At 38.1% G+C, this 19,984-nt stretch overlaps 1 long non-coding RNA gene across 1 annotated transcript in view; it reads left to right on the forward strand.

The window, feature by feature from the left end:
• The window catches only part of LOC110260996 (uncharacterized), a 625,553-nt gene that overhangs the window by 595,786 nt on the left and 9,783 nt on the right, over positions 1 to 19,984 (forward strand). The window lies entirely within an intron of this gene.

The following is a 19,984-nucleotide window of genomic DNA, read 5'->3' on the forward strand; positions in this document are numbered from 1 at the left end:
GCTCTATTCTGCTGATCTAAGAGGAAGCCTTGCAACCCTTCCCAGCCTAGTGCTCCAGGATGCCACTTAAACTCAATTTATGGAGGTCTGTAGATAAAACATCCTAGTCACTCTGTCTGTCAGTGTTCACGGTAAAGAATCCCTGTTCTGGAGGAACCCTTCTTGGTCTCACTTTCCTCTCAGTGGATTTATATATAGTCCTCGAATGATGTTGAAAAGCAGTTTGGTGCTAAGGAAAAGCAAAACCACTTATGATAAGAAATTAAGAGTGAAGTTACATAAAGCTTTTTTTTTTTTAAAAAAATGGTATTCTAGCTGCATTTTTCAACTAAGAGTCATAAAATCATTTCCCAAGCCAGAAGTATCATTATCCTCATTTCACAGGTGGAAAACCGGGAATTACAGAGAGGTTAATGTCTGTGTCTAAAAGTACACAGCACGCCCTCATCAGAAGGAGCTGAAAATACAGGTTTAGTCAAGGGCTCATGCTGTTCTGTGATAACCCAAACTTTATGAACAAGTTTGGCTTGGCCCTAATTGGCATTCAATTTTAAAAAATGTCTTTCATTAAAAAATATAATTTGAAGAACTGGGTAATTGACTCACATTTGATTAAGGCAGAGTCTATTGGATTAACATGATTAATAGATAAAATTATAATCAAACAGAAAGCAGTACAAAAGGTGACTGAGTCATGGATCACATTAAGATACTACATCTTTAAAAGATGAATATGCTGGGTGTTTTTAACATTAGGAATACTCATTTCACAGTGGATCTCACACTGTTCAGCCATCGCGCGTAGAATAATTAGGATGACGTTTGTGTTCAGGATTAAAAGAAGAAGTACTTGGGAGCTGTTTTGATTTCACAGTATGGAAAACCCCCAACTCTCCTCATTCTAATTCTCTCAAATCACTTGGTCCAGTGATAATTTTTCAAACTGATAGTAAAGGAGGCTACGCCAGTGGTTATCTCTGCCCAGAACTAAATATAGCTGATGCAACAACAAATTCCAAGGCCCCTTTCAGGAACTGTAATGTGCATCAGCCTATACCAGTATAACATGTTCCACAGTTTTTTCTATAAATGCAAAATTGGATCCTCAGTGGAAACTTTGTTAATTGATGAAACAACTTCAGCATCAGCCAGGCCAGGAAGTAAAATGAAAAAATGAGATATTTGGGTTTTTTTTCTTTATTACTCATTCTTAAATCCTGTTTGCCTAAGAAATGGTAACTAGTGATAGCCTCCTTCCCAAAATTTCCATGCCTGCATGAACTGGGATGTGGAAAGGAACCAGGGGAGGCTTTAGCCATTTCTAACCTTCACCAATATCCCAGAACTCACATAACCACCTCATATAACATAAGAATAAAGAAAAAAAACTGGCTTCCTAAGCGAGCACAGCTGCACTGTAGTCTCCTTGCCATCAGTCCATCACAACTAGCCTCAGGATTTTCCTATACTGAAAATCAGGAACCACCAAAGTGGTCCCTTTCTTATCATGTCATTACTCCTGGAAGCAGAGTTGTTGGGCACATGTCCAAGAACCTGGGACTGAAAAATGGCATTAGAACATGACAACCTGTTTAAGGATTGATGATATTTCCTCTTGGAAAAGCTTTGGGGAACCAAGAATTTCATAGACAACTTGTTAGTATATATTTTGGAAGATAGGGCAGTATCTGTAAGATATTAATACAGTATGCATCCTCTTTGACCAAGTCATTCCATGTATACCTAGGCACAATGATATGGACTCAAGGCTGTTCCTTAAAACATTTTTATCACAAAATATTGGAAGCAATCTAATTTTTCATAAATTGGAAAATGTTTAAAGAAATCATAGTTTAGCTACGCTATGGAATACTTACAGACCTTTTTTAAAAAAATGTAAACCCAGAGTTCTGGTCATGGCTCAGCGGAAATGTATCTAACTAGCATCTATGAGGACACAGGTTCAACCCCTGGCCTCGCTCTATGGGTTAAGGATCCGGTGTTGAAGTGAAGTCTTAAAAAGTTGGAGCCTGGTCTCAGTAGTTCAGTGGAGAAATAGCAGAGGGCCTGGCCACCGCACTCCATGTCTGATATCCTATCTTTGAGGATGTTTGAGGGAACTAAGACTCCTGAATCCCACCGCCCACATTCATGGTTTAGGACCCTTTATCTATGGCTACAAATGGAGAACAGACTGGCTCTGTTAAGGGTAGGCTGATGATCTATCTTCCATCTCAGGGGACCACTGTGAAGTATCCTGGCTTGGTTGCATGAAAGATTTGCTTCCTACGAATGGTGAGGTTTTCCACCATGCTACTTGCATGGTCTCAATATGTGTATTCTGTCTGTCAAGGCACATGCTGTCTCACTGGACACAGGTATCCTTTTGAAAATCTTTTAACTGTTAGTGATTCTGCTTATTCCACAGTGTTGGTAATTGTCTCAAAGTATCTAAACTCCAGGAATGGTGGTACAGTCAATGGAGAGCTTAGACAGTGGGCAGATTGCTTTTTTGAGGGCTAGGCTTTTAGAGATAGATGTATTGATTTAAATAGAAAATGCCTTGCAAGGCATATTTATGAGCAGTACCTAGAGGTGCTGAATACTAAGATGTGGGAAAAATTTAGAGGGAATGTATTCCTTATTTTTGCTCTAAGGCCCAAAGTCATTGATTACATCATAATTAGACTCTTTGTGATTGTTTTCAGAAGCTGCTTTAAATCCTCTCTGGAGCTATAGTGGGAACACATACACACAAGCAAATAAACAAACAGTATTTATTGAGTACTCACGACATGCCAGTTATGTGCTAAGTGTTTCTCATACCTGTTTCCTTGAATCCTCACAAGCTGCTGATCGTAAATTCTCTCCCCAGTGATTTGTCAGAAAGTTGCCGTAAGATATAGGGGTCATGTGGGCCTTTTACTTGTGGAACCCCTCAGCAGGCAAGGCAAAGGGAAGCAGCAGGAGAGAAGCAGCAACACCGCCATCAGGAGAACCTCTAAAACCAGGTACAGGGGGTGTTTGCAAGTGCTCAGGACAGCCCTGCTCAAGAGTCAAGGCTTGACTTTCTTGATTGCCGGAAATGCTGAAGAAATGGCTTTGCTTCTACTTTCTTTTGTTTCTACCTTTCTTAGGGTATATACCCTAAGTGGGAGACATCACTGAAGGGTTAACTGATCCAATGGGGCAACTAGGGGGCAACACTTTCATTCCCCTTCTCACCTGCAGCCCAAGTCCTTGTTCAGTGTGGGTCCACTGTGAGATTCTTGCCTCTTTGTTCAGTGTCATGGATGCTGTGATTCCTCTCTAAGCCTTCAAAAATTGCGTGAATTGTGCTTTTAGTATATAATAGATCTTCCACTTGCATGATTAATTCCCATGGCCATAGGAAGCCCATCTTCACATTTGTGGATGTGTGACAGTTGAGTCTAAAATATATCCAGATGTCTGATCTTCCCCACTGAGCAGGTGGGACACTTGGGCCTCTGTTCTATTCAGTGGTTCTGAGACCCTGAGCTGTAAGTCCTTCTAAGAGAAAACATCGAAACCTGAATGTTGGTCATGTGCCAAATTAACAGTGCAAATGAAGTATGGGTCTAAAGGATGGAAAGGCAGCAAGAGAAGGACCCAGAACCAGCACAGACATCAGAGCAGTTGAACTCCCCTCTGGACAGTCACATGGCTCTGGAAGGCGGGTGTTGAAGCCTTTTTATAGAGTCTGTTGGATGGTGGGGAAGCTGTTCAAAGCACTAACAATTCTTTAAGGTCTCACTATGCACAAGGAAGGAATTCCATAAATATTAGGCAAATGGTTTAACTTTTGTTCAAGCCAGACAGCCTCTCTCAGTGGTTACTAAAGCAATGAACAGTCAGAACTCTGTTATTCAGCTACGCTGCAGCCGACTGTTTCAGATATAAGCTGTCAGAGAAACTAGTATCAGGCTGGTTCTGTGGGTCTCTGAGAATTGTTCACATGCAAGCCCTTGCACACACGTGCACATACAGAAGAACACTGTTCTAGAAAGAAGCATACAGTAGACACACAAGGAAAGGGTCTGCATTATCCCCAAACAACCAGTTCCCAGTTTGTTCACTGAATTCATTGACCAAGAAAAGAAATAGCATATATCCTACTAGACCAGACAGAAGAGTCTTTTCAATCTCATTTTCATGAACATTTATGTCGTGTCCCAAACCATATTCAGAGCCCTGGTATGTACAACAGAAATGTACGTAATGGTCTTCAGTGTTGAGAAATTCACAATCTTTTCTGAATGGTAACATTTAGATATAGTAGTGAACAGGTCAATTCTCAAAACAGGAACACATTTTTCTAAATATCAGATTATATTCCAAGAGCATTACATTTCCATTGTTCCCACATGTGGTCAGTTCCATGGCCAAAGAGACGCCAAGGGTTCCCCCGTTTCTCATTTGGAAGGCTTTGGCATCCAGTATCAAGTCACTCATCATTAAGCCTTCCTTAAAACTCAGTGGATAAGTTTCTAGAGAATCAGGGCTGGTTATGGGCTGAGGTGGAGGAATGGGTGGGACAGGGGAAAAGGAAGATCCCATTGTAAGTGCAAGGATCTTCACAATATAAGGAGAAGCCTAATATGAAAGGAAGCTGGTTATAAGAAAGAGATTTATTGCACAAAGGTGCTTGTGTTCATTTTACATAACTACCCAGAAGGTACAGTCACCCTCTCCTCTGCTGTGGAGTATATAGAAGAAAAGACATTTCTATTTATTAGATTTGGGAAGATCTTAGGGGACTGGGTGGACTGGTTGTTGTTTTAAAGGAATGAAGTCAAGTGTAGACAACTTTAAAACATTGCTGCCACATCCATGCATTTAATTGAGTCACTCGTGAGTCGTCAGGCTCCAGAGTATAACGATTTGTCAGCATAGGACACAGAGTGTCCAATTTAATAGTTGCTGCAGGGGTTAGAATTTCCACAGCCTTTGATCAGATTTTTGTTTCTAGGTCAGTAACATTTAAAGGTAGATTTTTTAAAAATCAAGTAATTGCTGAGAAACTAGATGTTTTTTGGCTAATTTGCAAAAGCTCAAATTATATTGTTATTTGGATTTTATCCATTCAGTGAAAAAGTCTTGAGATTTTTAGAAACAACAGATTCATGTTGATACCACAGTATGCAGCCCGCTCTCTAGTGTGCTGGCATCTTCCATCTTTCCTCTTGACACACACTCTTACTTGCTTGCTCATTGGAGCCTCTGAATAGGCAATGACTTTCATGTTCTGCCAGATAGTAAGATGATGTGGGACATCCATTGCTCCTTTATGCCCTCCCGTTACAGAAATGGAAAATGAAACCCTCTCTTCTTTCTTTAACTTAGAATGGGACAGGATAAAGAAAACTGAAATCTGATATATGATCAGTAAAATGCCTATCTGTTTTTTGAAGAGAGCTTCTAAGAGAATCTTAGAGGTAGAAGAGAATGCCCAAGGTGTTTTGTGTTGTTACTTGGAGACACTGTTCCCTCTCCACCCACCAGCCCAGAAATTGTTTCTGGAAGAGCCTTCACAGACCTGATTAATCTCTGAATGTGTTACATGCCTTTTCCTAAGTGTCTGCTCAGGGAAAGAGAACAGCTCTCTGCAGTATTTTCTTATAAGGACACTAATCCTGTAGACTCGGGGCCCCACCCCTATGACCTCATTTAAATTTAATTACTTCCTTAGAATCCCCATCTCCAAATACAGCTGCAATGGCAGTCAGAGCTTCACAAACATTCAGTTCATAAATTAAGTGTACCTCTCATATCATCTACCCTTTCCATTCATCATGCATAATCTTTCATAATCACTTATTTTTTTATATATTGTTATTATTTAAAAGTTTGAGACAATTCAAGGAATTATAGTGAAGAAAACTTAAAATCACCCAAGTATCATCATTATTAAATTTTAGTGCATTCTCTATCAGTAGTTTTCAGTGCATTTCTATATATCATGTATAGAGTATACATTTCCAGAATGGACTACACAAAACTTAAAAGCCAGCTTTTGTCTCCTTAGCAAGGTATAAGTATTTTCCCAATGTAGCTAAAAACTATTTGACTACTTCACATATTTCAACAACTGCCCAATATTTGATAACCTGATAGTTCTATGATTTATTTAAACAAACTCATATTATTGAATATTTGAGTTGCTTCTGATTTTTCACTATTGTAAGTAATATTTTAAGTAATCTTTTGGCTTTTATTTGTCTACATCTCTTACTTGTTTTAGACCAGGTTGCTGCCAGATTAAATAGTCAGAATATTTTAATGCTCTTATAGCATAACACCAAATTATTTTACAGAATCTCAACACCGATTATTCATGGTTTTAAAAATACTGTTTGAGGGTTTCCCATTGAAGCTCAGTGTTAATGAATCTGACTAGCATCCATGAGGATGAAAGTTTGATCCCTGCCCTCACTCAGTGGGTAAGGATCTGGTGTTGCTGTGAGCTGACGTGGCTCGGACCCCATATTGCTGTTGCTGTGGTGTAAGCCAGCAGCTGTACCTCTGATCTGACCCCTAGCCTGGGAACCTCCATATGCCACCGGTGCAGCCCTAAAAATTACCAAAACAAACAAACACTATTTGAAAAATAGAAATAATCACAGCACACAAAAAATTTTATTCAGTCACTTAAAAGAGTCATAATTAAATTTTTTAATAAACAGAATCCAATTTTATTCTTACTTTTTCATTACAATATGTAGAATATTTTTTCACACCATGTGCTCCTTTGTAATATTTTTAAGACTGCATTGTATTCTATTGTTAGACATATAATTTAATCAATAACCCTATTTTTTATTTTTTTGTTTCTTTATTATAGATAAGACAAAACTAAATGTTCTTATAGATAAATATTTAAGTACATCCCAGATGCAGACTTCTTGTGCCAAAATGTTCACATGTGTTTAATGTTTTAACATGTCCTGTTAAATTGTGCCCTAAAAGTTTGTGATGTATATTTTCATCAACAGGTGTGAGAGCAGTACCTTTGGCTGGTGGGAAAAGTAACACAGTCATTGTACATTCAATAAGTAGAAAGTCATATTTCAATTTAATGTCCATCTTTATTAAGGTTGAATATTTTTCATATGTTTATTGGCCAGTTTTATTTTTTCATTAATTACCTGTTTGCGTCCTTTGATCATTTTTCTATTGAAAGCATCCATTATTCTCTTGTTAATGTGTAAGATCTTCCTATATATTCAAGCAGCATTTAAACTATGTTCCACAGAGAATTAATGTCCCATGAAATGATAATAAATGATCTGCTAAAATTGGACACCAAAATATTAATACTGGTACTAATGTTTATTAAAACTTTAGAATAAATTTTATAATAAAGTTTCAATAAACTTTAGAATGAGGTCTTTGAGATGTCCTCCCAAAATTACCTTAAGATTTTTGCTGTAATTGCACTTTCATTGATTTATTTGGAAATAACTTACCTTTGTACAAAGTGAAATCTTCACATTTAGCAACATGGTACTTCTCTTTATAAGTCTTAACTCATTCTAAAAGACTTAATTTTCAAAGAAAAATCATTACAACTGTTATAAACTTTTTATAATTGTAATTTTAACTTTTATAACTATTAGGTCCTCAACTAATACAGTTAGGTTTTCTTCTCTTATTATCTTATTCTTTTATTTAAATTTTTTTCTTGATACTTCCTTTTATAATGGTGTTTTTTTCTGAATGTTTTTATAACTATATCAGTAAATTTTCTAAAACCTATTTTAGCTTATTTCTTTATCAATGTCAATCATTAAAATATATATTAACTTCTTTCTAGGAAATGTGAAATTTACTATCAGGTCACATCCTTTCTTTCCTTCCATCCTGCACCTTTTCTTGGTATGACCAGAGATTTTAGACCTCAGTTCTTATTATTACTACTTTTACATTGAAATGCCTTTGAAGAATTCTTTGTCAACATTCGCATTATCTCTGTTCATTCTGTCCATTTCTTTTATACTGCATTTTATCCATTCTTGAGTTCTTTGATTCACCTTTTTCATCAAAATCCTTTTTTACATTTAAAAGTGAGATATTGGTAGGTGCAAAATACTTGCATTTCTGATTCCCCCCCCGCAAGGCTTTTATGTTGAATATAAGATTCACAGTTCGTAATTCTTTCCTTTCCACCTTTTGGTAGCTATTGCTCCACATCTTCTCAAATTTATTGTTGCAATAAAGAAAGTTGACGTTGTATTTTGCATCAAAATTCTTATAGGACTTTTTTTAAAGCAAAGACTTACTTATTGAATAAGGCCTGGATGAAGTCAATTATATTTAAATACTGAATGTGAATAATTTAAATAATCATTAAGGCAGTTTTAAGATTTATTATCTTGTTATGAGAAGAAAACCATACAGAGCTTTACAATAATCTCAAACCACTTACATGGATTCCTCTTTAGAGATTCTGATTTTTTAAAAAATCCAGGTAGTTCCCTTCATGCTCAGTGGTTAACAAACCCAACTAGGATCCACGAGGATGTGGGGTCAGTCCCTGGCCTTGCTCAGTAGGTTAAGGATCCAGCATGGTCGTGAGCTGTGGTGTAGGTCACATATGTGACTCGGATCCAGCATTGCTGTGGCTGTGGCATAGGCCAGCAGCTGTAGCTCCAATTTGACCCCTAGGCTGGGAACTTCCATAAGGTGTGGACTTAAAAAAAAAAAAAAAACCATGTAGAAGTGGTTTGGACCCACAGACCAAATATGGCCCATTGTCTGCTTGTATACCACCTGTGAACTAAGAATGTTTTTTACATTTTTATTTATTTTTTACATTTTTATTGAAGTATAGTTGATTCACAATTCTGTGTTAGTTTCAGGTGTACAGCAAAGTGTTTCAGTCATATACATATATATACTTCTTCAAATTATTTTCCATTATAGGTTATTACAGAATATTGAATATAGTTCCCTGTGCCATACAGTAGGTCTTTCTTGGTTATCTATATTATTTATAGTAGTATATATCTGTTAATCCCAGACTCCTAATTTATCTGTCCTGCCCTTTTCCATTTGATAGCCATAAATTTGTATTCTCTATCTGTAAGTCTGTTTTTGTTTTTTAAAATAAGTTCATTTGTATCAATTTTTAGACTCTACCTCTAGGCAATATCATGTTACTTTGTCTTTGACTTACTTCACTTAGTATGATAATCTCTAGATCCATCTATGTTGCTGAAAATGTCATTATTTAATTCTTTTTTATGGCTGATTAATATTCCATTATATAAATATGTACTACATCTTTATCCATTCATCTATTGATGGACATTTAGGTTGCGTTCATGTCTTGGCTATTATAAATAGAGCTGCATTGAACACTGAGGTGCATGTATCTTTTGGAATTATGGTTTTCTTTGCATGTATACCCATGAATGGGATTGCTGGATCATATGGCAGTTATATTTTTAATTTTGAGGAAACTTCATACTGTTTTCCTTAGTGGTTGTACCAATTTACATTCCCACAGACAGTGTAGAACGGTTCCCATTTCTCTATACCCTCTCCAGCATTTATTATTTGTAGACTTTTTTTTTCTTTCTATAGCTGCACCTGTGACATATAGAAGTTACCAGGCTAAGAGTCAAATCCGAGCTACAGTTGCAGGTCTAAACCTCAGTCACAGCAACACTGAATCTGTGATTTGCACTGCAGTTTGTGCAAATGCCAGATCCTTAACCCACTGAGTGAGAGCAGGGATAAGACCCTCATCCTCATGGATATTATGTTAGATTCTTAACTTACTGATCCACAACAGGAACTTCTATTATTTGTAGACTTTTTGGTGATGGCCCTTCTGACTGGTGTGAGGTGATACCTCACTTTAGTTTTTCATTTCTCTAATGAGCAATGTTGAGTATCTTTTTATATGTTTTTGGCCATCTGTCTTCTTTGGAGAAATGTCTGTTTAGATCTCCTACCCATTTTTTGAATAGGTTGCTTGATTTTTGATATTGAGCTGCATGAGTTTTTTGTGTATTTTGGAAATTAATTTTTTGTTGGTTGCTTCATTTGCAAATATTTTCTCCCATTCTGTGGGTTGTCTTTTCATTTTGTTTATGGTTCATTGTAGTTTTGATTTGAATTTCTCTAATAATTAGTGATGTGAGCATCCTTTCATGTGCCTATGGGCCATCTGTATGTCTTCTCTGGTAAAATGTCTGTCTTCTGCCCATTTTTTGATTGGGTAGTTTTTTTTTTTATATTGAATATTTGAATTGTTCATATATTTTGGAAATTCATCCATTGTTATTTGCAGCTTTGCAAATATTTTTTCCTATTCTGTAAGTAGTCTTTTTGTTTATTGTTTCCTTTTAAAAATATAAAAGCTTTTTTTTTTCATGCCTATCTTCATGTTCGTTGTTTGCGGGTTTTTTTTTAATTACTTAATGAATTTTATTACATTTATAGGTGTACAACAATCATCACAACCAAATTTTACAGCATTTCCATCCCAAACCCTCAGCACATCCCCCTACCCCCAACCTGTCTCATTTGGAAACCATAAGTTTTTCAAAGTCTGTGAGTCAGTATCTGTTCTGCAGAGAAGTTCATTTTGTCCTTTTTTTAAGATTCCACATGTAAGTTGGATGTTGGTGTCTCATTATCTGACTGACTTCACTTAGCATGATAATTTCTAGGTCCATCCATGTTGCTAAAAATGCTGGTATTTTGTTCCTTTTTATGGCTGAGTAATATTCCGTTGTGTATATGTACCACGTCTTCTTGATCCACTCCTCTGTCAATGGACATTTAGGTTGTTTCCATGTCTTGGCTATTGTATATAGTGCTGCAATGAACTGGAGTACATGTGTCTTTTTGAGTCACGGTTTTCTCTTGATAGATGCCCAGGAGTGGGATTGCTGGGTCAAATGATAGTTCTATTTTGAGTTTTCTGAAGAATCTCCATATAGCTTTCCACAGTGGTTGCACCAATTTACATTCCCACCAACAGTGTACTAGTGTTCCTTTTTCTCCACACCCTCTCCAGCACTTATTGTTTGTAGACTTTTTGATGATGGCCATTCTGTCTGGTGTAAGGTGGTACCTCATAGTGGTTTTGATTTGCATCTCTCTAATAATGAGTGATGTTGAACATCTTTTCATGGTTTTTTTGGCCATCTGTATGTCTGTTTAGATCTTCTGCCCATTTTTGGAAAGGGATGTTTGTTTTTTTGATATTGAGCTGTAGGGGGTGTTTATAAGTTTTAGAGATTAATCCCTTGTCAGTCAATTCATTTGCAAAGATTTTCTCCCATTCTGTGGGTTGTCTTTTCATTTTGTTTAGGGTTTCCTAAAAGTAAAAAGCTTCTAAGTTAAATTAGGCACCATTCATTTTTGCTTTTGTTTCCATTACTCTAGGAAACAGATCCAAAAAATTGTTGCTGGATTTATGTCAAAGAGTGTTCTGCCTATGTTATCCTCTAGGAGTTTTATAGTATCTGGTCTTATATTTAGGTTTTTAATCCATTTTGAGTTTATTTTTGTATATGGTGTTAGAGAATGTTCTAATTTCATTCTTTTATATGTAGCTATCCAGTATTCCCATCACCCTTTCTTGAAGACACTATCTTTTCTCCATTGTGTCATCTCACCTCTTTTGTCGTAGATTAATTGACCACAAACGTATAGGTTATTTCCGGGTTTTCATAATAATAACATAATAATAACCACCATAATGGCGTAATATTTTGCAATGTTTGTAATGTGCCAGCCATTGTTCTCACTTATTTAAGTGAAAATTGCATGGAAACACTTCAGAAAGACTCCTTTTATTTGTGGTCTCCTCTTCTAGGGTATTTCCTAGAAAAATGACTGTAATTGAGATTTGATCCCTTCACTTTCTGGCCATATAATTTATCATCTAAACTGAGACACTTCGAAAGTGAAAAAGATGAATAGTGATAAGATAACAGGGGTAAACTGGGACTGTCCCAGGTGAACTGGAATACATGGCCACTGAAATTACAACATACCCTTGCCTCCAGTGATTGCTGCTCTAAGTTAGATTTGATGTGTGTGCTCAAAATATCCTCTTCAGGAGTTCCCATTATGGCTTAGCAGTAACAGACCTGACTAGTCTCTGTGAGGACACAGGTTCGAGCCCTGGCCTCACTCAGTGGGTTGGGAATCTGACGTTGCTGTGAGCTGTGGGGTAGGTCGCAGACATGGCTCAGATCCAGCTACAGCTCCAATTTGCCCCTAGCCTTGGAACCTCCACATGTTGTGGGTGCAGCCCTAAAAAGACCAAAAAAAAAAAAAAGTCCTCTTTACTAGGAAGTTCTCAACCAACATTTGTAGTGATTGCCTAACAAGCTGTGTGTTTTGCCGTGATTTAATCATTTCCTTATTGATGGGCAATTAAGCTGCTTCCACTTTTCATCTATTAAATGTAATTCTATGTTAAACTTATTTTTATGCATAAAACTACATCCTTAATTTTTATTTTTCCTTTAGATCAGCCTCAAAATTAAAATTATGTGGTAAATTCTTCTTCCTTTCCTTCCCCTATTCTTTCTCTTTTCCTTTCCCATCTCTTTCCTTTCTCCCTCTTCTTTTTTTTTTTTTTTTTTTTTTTTTTTTGTCTTTTGTATTTTGTCCTTTTTAAGGCTGCACCCATGGCATATGGAGGTTCCCAGGCTAGGGGTCTAATCGGAGCTACAGCTGCCAGCCTATGCCACAGCCACAGCAATGCTAGATCCAAGCCGCATCTGTGACCTATACCACAGCTCATGGTAATGCCGGATCCTTAACCCACTGAGCGAGGCCAGGGATCGAACCTGAAACCTCATAGTTCCTAATCAGATTTGTTTCCACCACACTGTGACAGTAACTCCTCCTTTCCCCTTCTAAAAGCTGTTATAGAAACTGGTTGTAGTATACTGCCGGCCTCCTTATTAATTCCATAGCTAACTAAAATATTTGACAAATGTTCATATTATATTTGTATTGGAGTCATGACAGAAATTCTTTTTAATTGTCCTTTAACACAACCTTTGGAGGTCATCTACCAAGATGCCCTGATAGAGGCATTGCCAAAGAGGTGCACCTGCTGGAAGAAGCAAGGATGTGGAGGATAAGGAGGTGGCTTAAGACCAGGCACATCTTTTCTTGGTTTCCAGAAGTAAATCTCAAGCATCAATAGAACTTGAAATTTTCTGTCTCCGTGTTTCTGTAGCATTTCCCCCCCACACCTCTAATTTTGCCTTTTGTTTTTGTTTCTGGTTGACACATCAAGGATAAGTTATGACAGCAGCAATAATTAGTGGAATTAGGTTTTATGGTCTGACTCTTTGGCAAGATAAGGAAATGGATTAATGGACCATAGAGGTCTTTTCTCTACTGAGTGAAAGAATAGAGAATCTAGGTTTTTAGTCTTTTGTTTGTTTGTATATTCATCTGTTTTGAGCTCCAATTAATTGAGAATGTCATGTTCACAAGGTGAGTGAACAGCTCTATGACAGCTGGACCTGTGAGTTTTCATGTTGCTGTCCTACTATTAACTTATGAATAGAATTGCAGGCCTAAGATATATACTCTGTGTGTTTATGTCTATGTGTCTATAATTCAGAGATAGTCTTTACCTTTCATAGTGTAAATGTGAAACATTTTCCTATCTCTGGAGCATTACTAAATTAGGTGATAAAGTCTTTTAAATTAAAAGAAACTGTTCTGATTGTCTTATAGACATACATAAGATCCTATAAATTAAATATGCCTGAAGTTCCTGGAAAATAGGGAAACTGAACTCTGACTACATTAACTATGCTAGACATGAAAGCTATTCCATGCAGCAAAGCATAGTAGTGGGTTAGTGCAATCCCCAGAGGCTGAGAGAGGGACAGTAGGAGTAACCTTGTGGGAAAGCAACTGGAGATTGGTTACACACAAGTGGGTTAATCAAATAAGTAAATACATTAGCAATAACAAAAGTCCAATTTCTCATTGTCAAAGAAGGGAATTACTGAGAGGAAGAAAACAACAAACCAGGTAGTGTCAGATTCAAATTGAAAGTATCAGTTTGTATTCACTGTTTAATACATAAAAATACATCCATATACATCTCTGTGTAGCTCTATATTGAGAGATCTATTCATTTCCTAGCTCTGTCTGTAGAAAGGGCTGAGAATCACAACTCCCAGTGCCTGTGTGCAGCGAGCACATCTAGCTCCCAGATTTGGGTTTCTTAATATAATTTTCCACTAAAAGTAACCAAGGCTCCTTAGAGAAATAAAAGATTCCAGGGCTGGTACAGAACAAGTACAAGATGAGCCTGAAACATCCTGTGCCAGAGAGAAAGTGCTCAAAGGATGATGAAGTTTTGTCAAAAGCACACAAAAGCCAGCTTGAAGGAGTTCCCACTGGCCAAATCTGGGACAATTTGAGCAGCAAAATAAATAAAAAGGCAAATGATTAAAAACCCTTTGAATAAAAAAGCAACACATGAGTTTTTGATAATCTAAATAATGGTATAAATAAATGAATGAATCAAAAATTTGATGAGGTACAGAATAGTTCTATCATCTCACAGTAACTTCTTACCAAAGAGGTATTAATTACAAAGGGAAAAAAGAATGACTACAATGGAGAAAGCTGATGGATACCACCTCAACGAAGTGATTAATGTTAATATAAGCACTAATGAGATTAATCAAACTTGGGTGCCACCTGGCAGGATCCAATGAGAATACATCATCACTTCTGTGATATTCTTACCAAAGTCATATAACCTGAATCAAATCTTTTTTTTTTTTTTATTTGCTTTTTAGGGCCACGCTTGTGGCATGTGAAGTTCCCAGGCTCGGGGTTGAATTGGAGCTGTAACTACTGGCTTACGCCACAGCCACGGCAATACCTCCACACACATCCTCTGGCAATCTGAGCCGAATCTGCGGCCTACACCACAGCTCATGGCAGCATCATTGGATCTGCTTAACAAGACCAGGGATCAAACCTGTGTTCTAACGGATACTAGCCAGATTTGTTTCTACTAAGCCACGAAGGGAACTCCACCCTGAATCCAGTCTTCAGGGTGGAGTTCCTACTGTGGTGGGAGGAGATCAACAGTGTCTCTGCAACGGCAGGGACAAGGGTTCGATCCCTAGCCCAGCACAGTGGGTTAAGAATCTGGCATTGCTGTAGCTGTGGCTTAGGTCACAACTCTGGCTCAGATTCCATCCTTGGCCTGGGAACTTCCATATGCTGCAGGTGCAGCCATTAAAAACAACAACAACAAAACTTAAGGGAACAGCAGACTCACCCAAACTGAGGTGCCATCTATAAAATGCCTACCATGCAATCTTCAAAAGCAGCAGGATCATAGAAAACAAAGGAAGGAGGAACTACTTTATACTGAAGGTTACTGAAGAGCCATGGCGACTAAAAGCAAAATGTAATTCTGAACTGGATCCTTTTACAAGAAAGACATTATTGAGACATTTAGTAAAATAAATATAGTGTGAGGACAAAAAGGTAGTAATATATCAGTGTTAATTTCCTATTTTTAATGGTTGTATTGTGGTTTTGCAGGAAAATGTAAGAAATTCACTAAGGTATTTAAGGATAATAAGGGTATCATATTATCATTATTCTCAAATGGTGTAGGAAAACTTTTTGTATTCCAGTTGCAATTTTTGAAAATTTTATATTGTTTCAAACTAAGAAAAGAAAAAAGAAAATGTATCTGATGCAAAGGTGTGATGATTTTTACAAGTCTTGAAATACATTGCTAAGTTGCTTTCCAAAAGAGTACCTCGTCTTCTGACCATGCATTTCCATTTTTTCCTATTAAATTTTTTGTCAGGTAAGCCAGGCACTAACTGCATTCAAAGACCTTATTTTCAGCCCTACCTGTCACACTTTATAATAGAAGTGCTGATTTTCATGAACTCACTTATTATCTCTATGTGGGGGTAATCACTCATTGTATCATTAGCTGATAATGACTAGGTGAGTTGATTGAGCTGTAAATGACTGTGGTTCGAGATTGCAGCTCTAGCTGATTAGATAAATATGCCACATATTTCATTTTGATCATATCAATTTCACTATCATTTGACTGAAATGTCTTCCTTCAACCTAAAGTTCTCATTAAGGCATGGTAATTTCTCTGAAATATGACTGTCGGCATGACTTCTATCAGCCAAAACCAATAGTTACAGAAAAGGAAGGTTATTTTACACTTTAGCAACTGCTTAGCTGTATGATTTTCCGTAAGTCTTGAAATCTGGAAATCCTTTCTTAGAAAGTGAATACTAATGGCTTTATTGCACTCAGAATAGTACACGTGTGTGGTCAGCGGAGAAACCAGTACTGCTTTAACTGAATATCTTGTCTAGTTTACGAATTGTGGTGAGGCGATTTGAGGGGCTATCCCCAGTAAGTCCTAATGAATGGCTCTCTTTGGGCCATGGTATCAGGTATCATTTAGACTTTGTAGCCAAGTTCTTCACTAACTTTAACATGTACATGAATCTTGTTAAAATGCAGAGCTAGTTCAGTAGGTCTGGGGTGGGACCTGAAAGCGAGAATTTCTAATAAGATCCCAGAGGATGCCAATGCAGCTCAGGCACAAACCAGGCTCACAGTGAAAGCAGGCGGCTCGCAAACAGCTCACTTATGCTATTTCATCAGGAACGGACCTCAGAGGTTGTGTGTGAGGGGAGGCCTTGCACACTGGTGAACCTGCTTCTCCCTGGAGCCCTCCCTCATCCACCTGCTCCAGAGTACAGCTAATCCAGTGGCCAGCTGGATGGTCCTTGACAATGGCCACAGGAAACAAATTTATTGGGCTCAGACTGTGTACTTAAGAAAACAGAAAAAAAATTGCCTTGGCCAGGTGTTCCTGCTGTGGTGCAGCAGGTTAAGGATCCGGCATTATCGCTGTGATGGCGCAGGTTCAATCCCTAATTTGGCGCAGTGAGTTAAGGATCCAGCACTGCTGCACTGCACTTGTACCATAGGTCACAGCTCTGGCTCAGATGCAATTCCTGGCTTGGGAACTCCATTTGCCATGGGTGTGGCTGAAAAAAAAGAAAAATTTGACTTGTCCATGAAGTAGTCTTTATTGGGATGTGGCCCATAGCTCTTATTTTTCTCCTAAATCTTGTACAACCCTGGGGAAAACAAGTCATTGCCATTCCTTGGGGGAAAAAAAGAGAAAGATGAGGAAACGTGGAGTCTCGGGGGCTGCCCTGAACACCCCCAGGGTGGTAGGAATATTGTCTGATACGGTAAGTCACAAGTTGGCCCAAGGTTTAAATTTATTCAGTCACTTTCTCTATGTGGGTTAAGAGAATGTACACCTTTAATAGTAGTTGAATGCTACTAAGCCTTTTCTTTTATTTTTTTGTCTTTTTAGGGCTGTCCCCTGTGGCCATATGGAGGTTCCCAGGCCAGGGGTCTAATCAGAGCTGTAGCCGCCAGCCTACACCAGAGCCACAGCAACACCAGATCCGAGCCATGTCTTCAACCTACACCACAGCTCAAGGCAATGCCGGATCCTTAACCCACTGAGTGAAGGCCAGGGATCGAACCCGCAACCTTATGGTTCCTGGCCGGATTCGTTAACCACTGAGCCATGACAGGAACTCTTGTTACTAAGCCTTTTCTCTGAATAACTTGGATTCATAATTTTTAGGGTTAAAGTTTGCTCTATGATAAAAGGCATGTTAACATTTTGAAGGCTTCATAAGGCAACACTTTCTACTTTGAATGGTCTCTTAACCTTAGGAAACTATTATATTGATCTGGAAATTGGGGGTCTATGAGGTAGTTAACCAAAGTCACATTTCCAGTAAGTGGTGGATGTGGGATTTGAATTCTACCTTCATTATTTCAATGGCCCTCTAGTACACCATATTTCTAGTATTCTTCACTGAGACTACTTGTATAAGACATGGAGTTCCCCTACGCAATATTCTACGATAATCTATATTGGAAGATAATTTGAAAATGAATGATGTGTGTATATGTACAACTAAATCACTTTGTTGTATAGCAGAAATTGTCACAACATTGTAAATCAACTATACTTCAGTAAAACCTTTTTTAAAAGATTTTTTAAAAAGAAAGAAATGGAGTTCTCATTGTGGCTCAGTGGGTTAAGAACCCAACACAGTTCCCCTGAGGATGCAGGTTTGATCCCTAGCCTTTCTCAGTGGCTTAAGGATCTGGTGTTGCTGCAGGCTGTGGCATAGGTCACAGATGTATCCTGGATCCTGTGTTGCTGCAGCTGTGGCATAAGCCTGTGGCTACAGCAGCAATTTAACCCCTAGCCTGGGAACTTCCATGTGCTGGCCCTAAAAAGGAAAAAAAAGAGAGAGAGAGAGAGAGAATGCTAGTATAAGAAATGTATTTTATGTAGTTCTCTGGTGGCCTAGTGGTTAAAGACTTGATGTTGTCATTGCTGTGGCTCAGGTCACTGTGTGGCTTGGGTTACTGCTATGCCTGGGCTTGATCCCTAGCCTGAGAGCTTCTGCAAGTTGTAGGCATTGCAAAAAAAAAAAATGTGTTTCAGTCTAAATCACTGGGAAATTGGTGATATTCTGGGATTTTATTGCTTGACCAAGATTTACAACTGTTAAGTGATGTAGAAAGAATTCAAACCCACTTCTAATCAACTACACAGGCTTTGCATTATCCCCACTTACTCTAATGATCCAAGATTCATGCTGTTAACAGCAGTAACATGAATATCACATCATATTTGTACAACACTTTAAAGTTCTCAGAGATGTCATTTGAGTTGCCTAATATTCATGAGAAGCAAGTAGGGCAGGCTTTCCATGCAGTTTAGTTAGGAAACCAAGACTGAAAGTTAAACCTAAGGGCTCACAAGCAGGAAGTGGTGACCCTAGAATCCAAGTCCTGGGCAGCAAATTCTGTGAGCCCACAGTCTTCACTGTCATCAGAAGATCTCAGCATATCTCTGGATCATTCTGGTTTTTTTTGGTTTTGTTTTGTTTTTTCTTTTCTTTTTTTGTTTTAATGGCTATAGCTATACTTGTGGCATATAGAATTTCCCGGGCCAGGGCCAGGGCCAGGGATTGAATCCGAGCTGAGGATTCCGAGGTCACAGCTGTGACCTATGCTGCAGCAGTGCCAGATCCTTTAACCCACTCTACCAGGCTGAGGATTGAACCTACACCTCTGCAGTGATCTGACCACCACAGTGGGAGCACTCCTGGATCGTTCTTAAATGAATATAAATCCACCTGTGTACAGAGATTTATCTCCATTTTAAAGCAACCATTTAGAAAATACCCAAAGCTGTGATCTGCTTTTAGATTCCTAAAATATTGGCAGCTGTCTTAATAGGAATTTTTAATACCTTAATAGGAATTTCATGTGTAAAAATAAAAATGATAGGGGCCCTGCCTTCAAAGAGCTTACAGCCTAGAAGACATGAAAAGACATAAACACTTGAACAAGATGAAAAATTCCTTTGAGTCTACATGTAAAGAAGAAAGTACAAACTGAGGCAAGAATATAAGTGAGTAAGGAATAAAAATATCCCCTCCTGAAAGAGGAGAGCCACTTTGTACTTTGCAGGTGAATTTTCCACTAAAGAAAATTACCATTTTTTTTTCCACAGCAGTTTGGTTCTTTATTTCCCCCTTTCTGTGTCCAAGAGCCCAAATGAACCAGTGAGAAATCCTGAATCTTTTTTTTAAGGGCCACATCTGTGGCATACAGAAGTTCCCAGGCTAGGGGTTGAATCAGAACTGCAGCTGCTAGCCTACGCCACAGCCACAGCAATGTGAGGTCCTAGCTGCGTCTGCAAACTACACCACAGCTCATGGCAACACCAGATCCTTTAACCCACTGAGTGAGGCCAGAGATCGAACCTGCATCCTTGTGGATGCTAGTTGGTTTCATTATTACTAAGCCACAACAGGAACTCCCCTTTGGAGTCTTGTCCTTG

Source organism: Sus scrofa, chromosome 1 (assembly GCF_054392235.1).
Source record: "Sus scrofa isolate SSC_HxYL_T2T_F1_AM1 chromosome 1, Sscrofa_HxYL_maternal_Yorkshire_Landrace_v2.0, whole genome shotgun sequence".
In the NCBI taxonomy this organism is placed as follows: Eukaryota; Metazoa; Chordata; class Mammalia; order Artiodactyla; family Suidae; genus Sus; species Sus scrofa.